Raw genomic sequence first — 10,945 nt, forward strand, 5'->3', positions numbered from 1 at the left:
CCTTCCGGTTGTCCTGTAAATATTTTAAATTGTATATTTAAGTTGCATTTACGAATTGAATAAGTTGTTGGGAAACTTACCTTGAACTAGGACGGCTATTAAAGCAATAACAAAGAATAGAGCCGCGAAAAATTTCATCTTTCCAAGAAGTTCAACGTTTGCAAATTGATACTCACTTTAATTTTGGCAAACCTTATATACCATAATTTTACTTAGTAAAATATTGAACAAACACTTCAGACACACACTTTATTTAAGACTTTATTTATGGCAAATTCCTAAAACAAACTAAAGAGTACAATGCAAATAAATAGATTGCAGAAAAACAATGTTTTAAAAACATTTAACAGTTCAATAGCAGGCGCGTGTGGTTCGGAATTTCCTATAGCTACTAGGCAATGACGTAAAAAGTGCTAAAAATAACTTTGTCTGTTTTGGTAAATATGGCTGAATCAGACTTCATTCTCATTCGTGCTTGACGTGAAATATTAGGACGTAGATTAGGAAGTAAAGAATGTTTTCCGCTGGATGTCCTTAGTAAGTTATATTTCACGATGCATGCATTGTAACTGGTTGTACTAAGCGGCATTTTAAAGGAGATATTAAGCCTCATTACAGTGTTCACGACTTGTTCTCTTGCTCCGCTTTCAGTGAGTTAATGTGTAGCCTACATCTCAGAAGGAACAACAGTCCTCTCTTATAGGGGAAAAACCTTGCGGCTCTCTGCCTAGCCAGCTCACCAGCCTAGCAGTTCCACAAAGTCTCTTTGAGCAAGTACCCAAAAGGGCTTCATATCTAAGCATTCGGATGCAATTGAAAGTGAAGTTATGCGTTAGTGAACTCAACTCTGAGTTCGGTCATTGGATTGCTAAATGAAAATAATAAACTAATGGCAACACAACTTGCTTGTGTAGAGTACCTTCACTTCACTTTCAAATTTCTTTCGAATTCTTTAAATATAATATATTTTTAATAGGTAAATGAACTCAAACTTAAATTATGTAAACCATTTCAATGTCAATGCCATTGTTGTCAAATAAACACTTTAATTTCACTGATAAAATTCTTTTTCCTTTTTTTTTTGTCCTGTCACGGCCGCCACGGCAGGTTTGCTCTAAAGCTCTTCCCCGATAGTAAAGTACTTTTCATGGCGATCCTGCGGACGATCCTAAATGCTAAATAAATCATTAGTAAAAATGGCTGTCTGGGAAGGAAAGAAATACAAGGCTATGTTCAGAAACGCATTATAATGCGCAGTACTTGCAGCGCTGGCAGCACTGTCAATGTGACAATGCATGCAACTGGTAGATTTGTTGAAAAATTGCAAATAGATTTGTTGCATTTATGAACGCGCTGTGCAGTAAAATGGAATTGTTACTAAGTTTGGTCATGGACGACGTATGTGAGGAAAAAACCGATAGTCTTTTATTAAATTAAAAAAAAAAACCGTGTAAAGCTTAAAAGAAGGACATATCTTGTCAAAAGTTTAATATCAAAACGGAAAATACCCAAAAATAAGTCTTTTTTTGAAACAATAAAATCGTTTCCCGAGGATATATTTTATTCTCAATTTCGAATGAATTGGTCCACTTTTGAGGTAAGTTTTTGATATCCAGTTGCATCAGTATTTTTAATCAAATGTTTTATGAAGTATGAAGCTTCAAACTCCAGTTTGGTTAACTGCAAGGACTGGTCGTTTTCGCTGGGCGATGTTTCTATCTATTTTTAAATCTTTATTAACTCATCTACGACCTTATCCCAGAGCACGCTCTTTTTCCTCCTTCCCGACGTGAACTCGTTCTCTATGCTCAGTCGGACTCTGAGCAGTAATTTTATCTCCGATGTACTAAAGTAATCACTAAAACCAAGAAAAGTATAATAACATAAAGTTATTAAGTATTATAAGTATTTTTCATCAATTTTTGTATTAAAAGCTAAAATAAATAATTAAATACCCACTTTTCATCAGACATTGTACTAGCGTATTTATTGGCAGTGTGAAAATTTTTGCTGCAAATAATGCACGACTTTTGATACAAAAATGACGTTTAAGAACGCGTTGCATTTGCAGTGCTGCCATATTTGCATTTTTGAACGCACTGCTCACTCTGAAATTAGAAAAAAGTGAGAACTTCGACGAATACATGAAGGAATTGGGTGTCGGTATGGTTCTACGCAAAATGGGTAACAGTGTCAGCCCCACCGTTGAACTGAAGAAGGATGGTGATTATACTCTTTCACGACTACCTCAACCTTCAAGACAACTACGGTCAACTTCAAGCTGGGCGAGGAGTTCGATGAAGAGACACTTGATGGTCGCAAAGTGAAGAGCGTCTTCACTCTGAATGGCAACAAATTGGTGCAAGAACAGAAGGGTGACAAACCATCGACCATTATATTATTCGTGAATTCACTGACTCCGAGCTAGTGACTACTCTCACCCTCAACGACGTGAAGTCCGTCAGAGTCTACAAGGCTGTATAAATGCGCAGTGTGCTACATGCGAAGTTCAAAACAACAGTAACAAAAAGCTAAAGTAATTTAAAATAAAAAATGCCACTTCTTGCGATAAACTAATGATTGAAAAACTAACTATCATACAGCATACATTGTACTTTATATAACTACATATACATATTATATATATATATTTTGGATTGTGAATATCCCAATTTTGTTTATGACTGATTATTTGCTGATTAATGCATAAAATAATGTAATTAAAAGTATGAAGTTGTTATTAGGTAACAATTAACTATTTTTTATGTGATTAGGCGACTAGTTAAAGTGAAATAATTCTCAATATTATTAACGACGCGCACGAAATTGTTCACACATGCTATGATAAATATTGTTGAATAGAGATTTTTCGCTAATGCATTTAAATATATTGACATTTAATTTAAAATTTTTATCATTGACAAATATTTACGCACAAAACCGGTATAAGAACAAATGTGACTTTTTGCATTCAGTTAAATAAACATAAAATTGAATATTCGTGCACCTTAATGAAAATAAAAAAAGTGTAGAATTTATATTAACTTTAATAAAATGCACAATGGCGTTGAAAAAAAAAAAAAATTTAAATTAAATTTTTTTTTCCAATATTTATCTATCTATATATATAAAAATGAAATGATGTTCGTTTGTACGCATTTTTTTGGGCCGATACGAGGCCAATTTTATTCGTTCTTTTTTCATATTATAGGGATCCACTAGGGGAAGGTTTTTAGCAAAAAAAATTTCTTTTAAATATTTTCTTCATATAAAAAAAAGAAAAAATCAAAATATTGTACAAAACAAAACTTGCTCGATTTTTAGATTAAAGTAAGTTTCGAATCGACATTCATTTTATGTGTACAACTTTTTTTGAATTTTTCGTTATTGTATACCGAAATTTCAAATGATTCGAATGAAATTTTTTTTTTTTTTATTTCTTCCATAAAATATTACACCTGTCGTTAGACAATAAGTAATTTGATTTACAAAAAGATGGAATGAGAGTGATATTGAAGGGCCAATGCCCCCAAGCTCATTTAGAAGAAATATATACATATTATTTAAAAACAAGTGGTTAACAAACAATGACATATACGATTAGTTGACAATTGATTACAAGGATTTTGCAAGATCTGTTGGTGTTTGACGGTTAAGCCGACTTTGGGTAGATTTTTCTTTATTTGGTAGTCTTCTCATCATAGGATTTGTGTGCGTTAATAGTCTATTTATGTGTCTTCTGCTAGCGCTTTGTATTGTTTCATCAATGGTATCGATGTCAAGGTCGCGATGAATATCTGCGTTAGGTATGTACCAAGGTGCATTAGTTAAGGTCCTAAGTATTTATGAAAATAATGTTTCAATTAAATTGAGCAATGCTTTCTTTGACCAATTCTATATGGAAATGAATGCGTTTGCAAACAATGGTTTCGGCTATGAACAAATGTTGGAATCGAGTGAAAAAGGAAAGAAACGCAAAATGATAAAAAAAATTCTTGGAAAATTTAAAATGAATGGTGCTTCATTGGAAAAATTTAAAGGTAATAAGAACATACACAAGATAAAGTTAGAATTCGAATTTTTAGATTTATTTTGTTTATTTCTCATTTTTTCAGAAGTACACCACACAACAACTCATTCCAACTCTGATTTTGAAATCCTGTTGGAATTGGTGATCGATAATTTTGTCACTATAATGGTCAATGGAAATTTGCGTGTATCAGACCCTGCATATTATTTACCATATCAACTTTTTATGGAACATATGGACCAAATGAACACAAAAAAATAATTTAGTTTTGTTTTGATTTTTTGCAACATTTTGGTTTTCAGTTAATACAATAAAAACAATACTGTTTTTTCGTGAACACAAAATTCTAAATTTATTACGTTGTTTGTTTAGAATCTTTTTAGAAAAAAAGTAAATTTTTTGGTTTTGAGGAAATTTGTTTATTGTTGCTATTTGTGAAAGCGTAGATATTTGTAAGTATTTGACTATAATCCTAAAAGTTAATGGAATACCACTATGACACATAGAAAACATTTTTTCAAAGGGGTGTTTTTCGAAAATTATAAAAAAATTGTTTTAAAAAATTTTGAAGAAATAAAGTAAAATAAAAAAATTTCGAAAGCATGAAATTTTTTCAAAACCAAATTTTCCTCAAAAAGATAAAAGAAATTTCTTCGAAGAGGTGTTTTTCTAAAATTACAAAAAAAAAAAATTTCAAAAATTTTAAACAAATAAAATAAAATAAAACTTTTTCAAGGGTATGAAATTTTGTCAAAACAAAATTTTCTGAAAACCAAACAAAATTAAAAAAAAAAATGGTGTTTTCAAAGCATTTCATATTCCACTATTAAAGAGAATACATTTTTTCGAGGGGGTGTTTTTCAAAGCGGACAAAAATCTTTTTTAACAAATCAATTTAAACTTTTACAAAAGTATGAAATTTTTTCAAGAACAAAATTTTCTCAAAAACGTTAAATTAAAAAAAAAAAATTGTTTTTTCAAAATATTTAATTTTCAGCAATTAACTGAGAAGAAATTTGTTAGAGCGAAGTGTTTTTCAAAACTTCAAAAAACACTTTTTAACCAAAAAAATAAACCTTTTTTCAAAAACAACAGGAATGATAACATTGCCTAACAATTTCTGCACTTTTGCACAGTCTAAAGAGGCATTGATACAGAGTGTATTTCCAAACATAGTTCAACATTACAAAAACCATGATTGGCTCAGCGAAAGAGCAATTTTAGCTGGGAAAAATAAGGACGTCAATGATATAAATTCAGCTATTTTAGATCAAATACCTGGTGACATAGTTGCGTATAAGTCAATGGACACTATTACTGATCAAGATGAGGTCGTAAATTATCCAACTGAATTCTTAAACTCACTCGATTTGCCAGGCCTACCACCTCATAATTTACGATTAAAAATTGGAGCACCGATTATTATGCTGCGCAATAGTAATGTGCCCCGACTTTGCAACGGTACCAGACTCGCTGTGAAGAAGCTAATGGATAACGTTATCGAAGCAACAATTTTGAAAGGGAAGTAAAAAGGAGAAGACGTTTTGATACCCTGAATTCCACTGATTCCGACGGATTTACCATTCGATTTCAAACGTTTGCAGTTCCCTATTCGCCTTGCCTTCGCTATGAGAATTAATAAGGCGCAAGGACAGTCTCTACAAATGTGCGGTATTAAATTAGAATACCCAATTTTTTCTCATGGACAAACGTATGTAGCTTGCTCACGAGTTGGCAAACCATCGTCATTATTCACACGAAAGATGAAAAAACCAAAAACGTTGTCTACCAAAAAGTGTTACAATAAAGTTCGAATGAAATTGTATCAAAGAATTTGCTTTGTTTCGTATTAATTTTATTCTCTTTCAGCAAATCATTGAATTTATCGTCTAGCGAAGCGGGCGAGGGTACGCTGGTAATATATAAACAGTTGTAAAGAATGTACTCGAAACAAACAGACAAAGTACATAAAAGAAAAAATGACAATAACCGACACACCTAGTACAAGCTTTGAAAATTTAAGCATAGATACAGTAGTATCATTTGATATAATCAATGGTTTCCGATATATTTTAACGGTACAATGCGAACTGGCAAAATACGTAATCTTATTCCCAATGAAAACTAAAGAAGCAATTTCTATCGCAAAGACACTAGTAGAACAGGTAATACTAAAATACGGACTTTTTAATACATTAAAATCTGATCGAGGTACAGAGTTTGCAAATGAATTAATGAAAAATATATGCGAAATACTAAATATAAAGCAGACCTTTTCAGCACCCTATCACCATCAGACAATAACAGTTGAAAGGAGTCACAGAGTCCTAAATGAATTTCTGTTACACTTCGTAGAAAATCACGAATGGGACCAATGGCTACCTTATTTTGCATTTGCTTTTAATACCACACCGAACATAGAGACGGAATTTTCACCGTACGAGTTAATATACGGAAAACTTCCACGCTTACTAACTGACATAATCGAGGACAATCAACCAGTATATAACTTAAACAATTACGCAAATGAGATGAAACTTAGACTAAAAGAGTCACTTCTTAGGGCACAAGAGCTGATAAAACTAACAAAACAAAAGAGAAAAGAACTATATGACAAGAACAGTAACACATCAGAATTAAAAGTAAGTGACTGGGTATTTGTAAAACTAGAAACTAGAAGAAAACAGCAAAGTCCATATCATGGCCCTTATCTCATAGTGGAGCGTAAAGGAGTCAATTCTGTATTACAAATTAACAATAAGCTTAAGGAATATCATAATAATACCCTTAAGAAATATAAAATCACCTAAAATATTATTAATTAAAGAAAAATTAAATTAATTAAAGAAAAATTTACTATAAAACATACAATTAAAAATAAATTTAGATATACTAAGAAACTTTTAAAGTCATAAAATTATTTTTATTGAAAACTACTGAACTTGCAAAATTTAACCAAATTTTTTAGCACAGTAATTTTCAATCTTAACCATAGGGGTGTAGAGTACCTTCACTTCACTTTCAAATTTCTTTCGAATTCTTTAAATATATTTTTAATAGGTAAATGAACTCAAACTTAAATTATGTAAACCATTTCGATGTCAATGCCATTGTTGTCAAATAAACACTTTAATTTCAATGACAAAATTCTTATAAACATAAGTAAACACATGGCACACACCAAATAAATTTTTTCTGTCATATGATTCCTCACTCCAAAGCAAAACCATAGCTTACTGTCAAGTAAGTCTGCCTAAGCAAAATTTAAGTCAGCCTAAGCAAAATTTTATTGTATAGTATTTTTATGAATTTATAATTTTGTTATTGATTTTTACTTGTAACAATGTTTAGTTGAAATTATATATTTTATTGATGAAAAGACAAAAAGAAAGTATAAAATAAAGCCATTCTATCAGAAGGCGCGCAATTCAGTCTTAGCCTGGTAGTTGGAAGGCAGTCATTTGCCCTAACTAAATAAAAAAAAATCTTTTATTTAAAAGGAACCTTTAGTCGGCAGGTTTGCTCTAAAGCTCTTCCCCGATAGTAAAGTACTTTTCACTTGCTTCTTCTTAAAATTCTTCGATGCAAATGTAACCAATTTCTTTGGTGAACTATGATACTTTGACTTTCCTGTTCAGTTTTGCACTGCTGCAAACGATACACCACAACATTAAACCTTTTAATCATATTCTTCTAAAGAAGTACCAAATTACCTTCGGAGTTCACAGAACGGTCAAATCGATCCTTCACCTTGTTAATCTTTAGCTGGATATGTTGTCACCCTGCAGTGCTTGCCCATGACTATCTTCGTCCATTGCTGAGCGGGACCTATTTCGAACGCTAATTCATCCATAAGTCTTAACTCGCTTCCAATGATAGTCCTTGCATGCGATTGGTCGGTTGTTTCTTTTACAACAGGAACATTTGTATGTGTTTGTCCAAATTTCCTTAACACTCTCCAACTATCTTTCTCAAGTGCTCATTCAGAATGCGGTTGAAGTAGTCCATAGCAACGAGCATATATTTGTTGCCGGATTCTTTTGTTGGAAACGGACCCGCCACATTTATGACCACTCGCTCAAGTGGTGAAGCTGGGTAGTATTGCTGTTATCTTCTACGACTAAACCTTTGGACCGTTCGCTGCCATATACTGCGCGCAATTTCCAATCCATTCGGCAACTGATTTTCTGCAATTTACCCAGTAAAATCGCTGCTTAATCTTCTCCAGCGTTTTAGTGATATCCAGACGACGTCCACTTGGCCCATTGTGAAATTCCTCTAACACGGATACAACTCTAAATTTAGGAACTATAATCAGATCACGAGAATGATCTTCGTCTTTTCAATCCCATACGCGATGCAGGACTCCATCAATAATTTTAAGGCTATTCCACTGTACCCAAAATACCTTAGCCACAGAACTTTCTATCGCCATTTGATTTTTAAATGTTCTCTTTCCAGCGTCTTTCGCTTTCATAATCTTCTTCTTATTGCACCGGGTTCCCACTCATCATCGGTTTACAACTGCATTAATCTGATGTCAACTATCCCTTGGACCTCTCGACTTTGGAACAATGATTACTCTCTATAGCACAAGGTCGCCGAGATAGTGCATCAGCATTTCCATGTTGTTCCTCTTTTCGATGCCCGATCTTGAAGCCGTCATTTTGTAGCCTTTCAGAACCACCGTGCAATTAAACCGTCCGGATGCTTGAACTGGAGTAACCATCTCAATACTGCATGGTCTGCTATTAACTGCCAACAGTTTCCGTCTGTCACGCAGTAATTCTTTTCCGGCTTTCCGACGAGTGTACTGTAGTATGCGATCACTTTTTCTTGCAAATTGATGATCTGCGACAATTCTCTTCCAACCGACCGGATACGCTAATACAGGTGCAGTACAAGGTAGCTCTTTCAACTGCTGAAACGCTTTCTCTTGTTCTTTGTGCCACATAAAAGCACAATTCTTAGTGAGAATGTGAAAACTGCGGACAACATTTGCAAATTCTTTAACAAAAATAACGGTAATGCATGCACAGTCCTAGGAAACTTTGCACTTCGTGCATATTTGTTGGTAATCGTAATCCAGCAGAGGCAATGCACTGAAGGAGTTGCCAAATTTTTTACCCGTAGTCATGATGTCGTCCAGACAGACCAAACACGTTTTTCAGTGATGTTCCCTCAATACATGCTCCATGGAAAACTATTTCGTACCGGAAAAAGTTGCGAGAATGTCATGTATTCGTGGCGACAGGTAACTGCCCCTTTTCGTGACTTCATTCAGCTTTCTGTAATCCACATAAAATCGAAAATCGGGCGTTTCCATCTTTCTTTTTAACTATCACAACCGTTGAGCTCCACGTGACGAGCTCCGGTGATGGCTCAATTACTTCACTTTATTGCCAATCTTCGATTATTTGATTTGCTTCCTCGCCCTTTGCTAATAGAACTCGATGCGGAATTTGATGAATTGCCTCTGCATCTTCTGTGCCTATTCGGTCTGTGTTTATTCGGTATTTCTATTGTGATTCGTCGCAGCTTACTATGGCTTCTATAGTTCAGCATTTTCCAATTACAGCTCCTTTATATAGAATAACTGCTGACTTGAAATCATTTAGTACCCTTACTGAAACCCTCGTGTCCTTTCCCGCCTTCACTAGAGTTCTGCCCACGATTATATTCGCCTTCTCCTCAGCAGCTTCAATGACCCACACTTCACTTGTCCCACAGCCTGCTTCTACAATAGCCCGTAAGACTTCTTCACATTTTGACGGAATCCGTTCACGGTGATTTAGGGTTACCTTTCTGAACTGTACGGTGTGCTCATATCCAGTACTCGGATATGGCATGACAGAACCCTTTTACCCAAACGATTTCAGTCAGTAAAAATGTGTGAACTATTGATAAAGCTCTAATAACGACCTTGCAAACTACCTATGCAGAAACCGTAGTTCTCCCTCATGGTTCCACATTACCGGTTGCCAAGTCTGACCGGACGATCAAGTTCGTTGCACCTGCATCCAAAGTAAGCACGTAGGATCGATCATTTATAGCTCTCCTTACGGTCAAATTGTTGCTTTTCCGTCAAATTTGCGGGACAGACTGTGGAGCATTCAGTTCAATAAATCAACCCCTTTTCGTTTGCCGCTTCCAGCTTAGTTCTCTTCCAGACCTCCGCCTCCAAGGCTACTGCCGCCCTGTACATAAAATCCGACCGCTAATCGCAATACACTTGAGAGTACCTAAGTAACACCCGCCACTCTCACAGAACGGCTGAACTTTTGGACTTTCGTTTACCATCTTTATAACAATTGAAGGTACGGTGAATGCCGCTTTCCTCTATTACCTCTGGAAATTTCACCGTCTTCCCTGTGGTTATTGGCAACTCCAGGGATAAAGGACCCTCCATCCTTAGCGACTTTCCATCTCCTAGCGACAGAATTTAATATTTAGTTTTGCTGTAGGAAGTCGGACAAGACAAGACAAGGATAGGATGTAGGCAAAGACATTAAAGACACTGCTAATATTCACTTACCAATTTCTTTTTCTTGATTGGCATGATAACCGCTTAATGGATCGACTCCTCAACCCTCCACAGAAGCGAACCACCTTGGTATCAACTTTGACAACACGCTCGCTTAGAACTCTCATCTTTAGAATGCTACTTCAAAAGCCATAAGCGCATTCTATGCCTGCACAAGGCTTGGAAGAACATGGGGCCTCAGCCCCAGAATGACTTATTGGACGTTCACTACAGTTGTTAAACCCATAGTTACTTATGCCTCCATAGTATGGTGGCCCAAAGTTAAGCAGCGCAAGGCGGCAAATGATCTCTACAAATTGTCGGTATAACAGGAACAATGAAAACATATCAAACTGACGCATTAGATGTGCTCCTATGCATACCACCGCGTC

At 34.8% G+C, this 10,945-nt stretch overlaps 1 pseudogene; it reads left to right on the forward strand.

Moving 5' to 3' along the window:
* Positions 1–2,114: 2,114 nt before the first annotated feature.
* LOC129238312 (sodium/calcium exchanger regulatory protein 1-like) lies at positions 2,115–2,755 on the forward strand (annotated as a pseudogene).
* The last annotated feature ends 8,190 nt before the right edge of the window (positions 2,756–10,945 follow it).

The sequence above is a fragment of the Anastrepha obliqua genome, chromosome 2 (genome assembly GCF_027943255.1).
Source record: "Anastrepha obliqua isolate idAnaObli1 chromosome 2, idAnaObli1_1.0, whole genome shotgun sequence".
Classification (NCBI taxonomy): Eukaryota; Metazoa; Arthropoda; class Insecta; order Diptera; family Tephritidae; genus Anastrepha; species Anastrepha obliqua.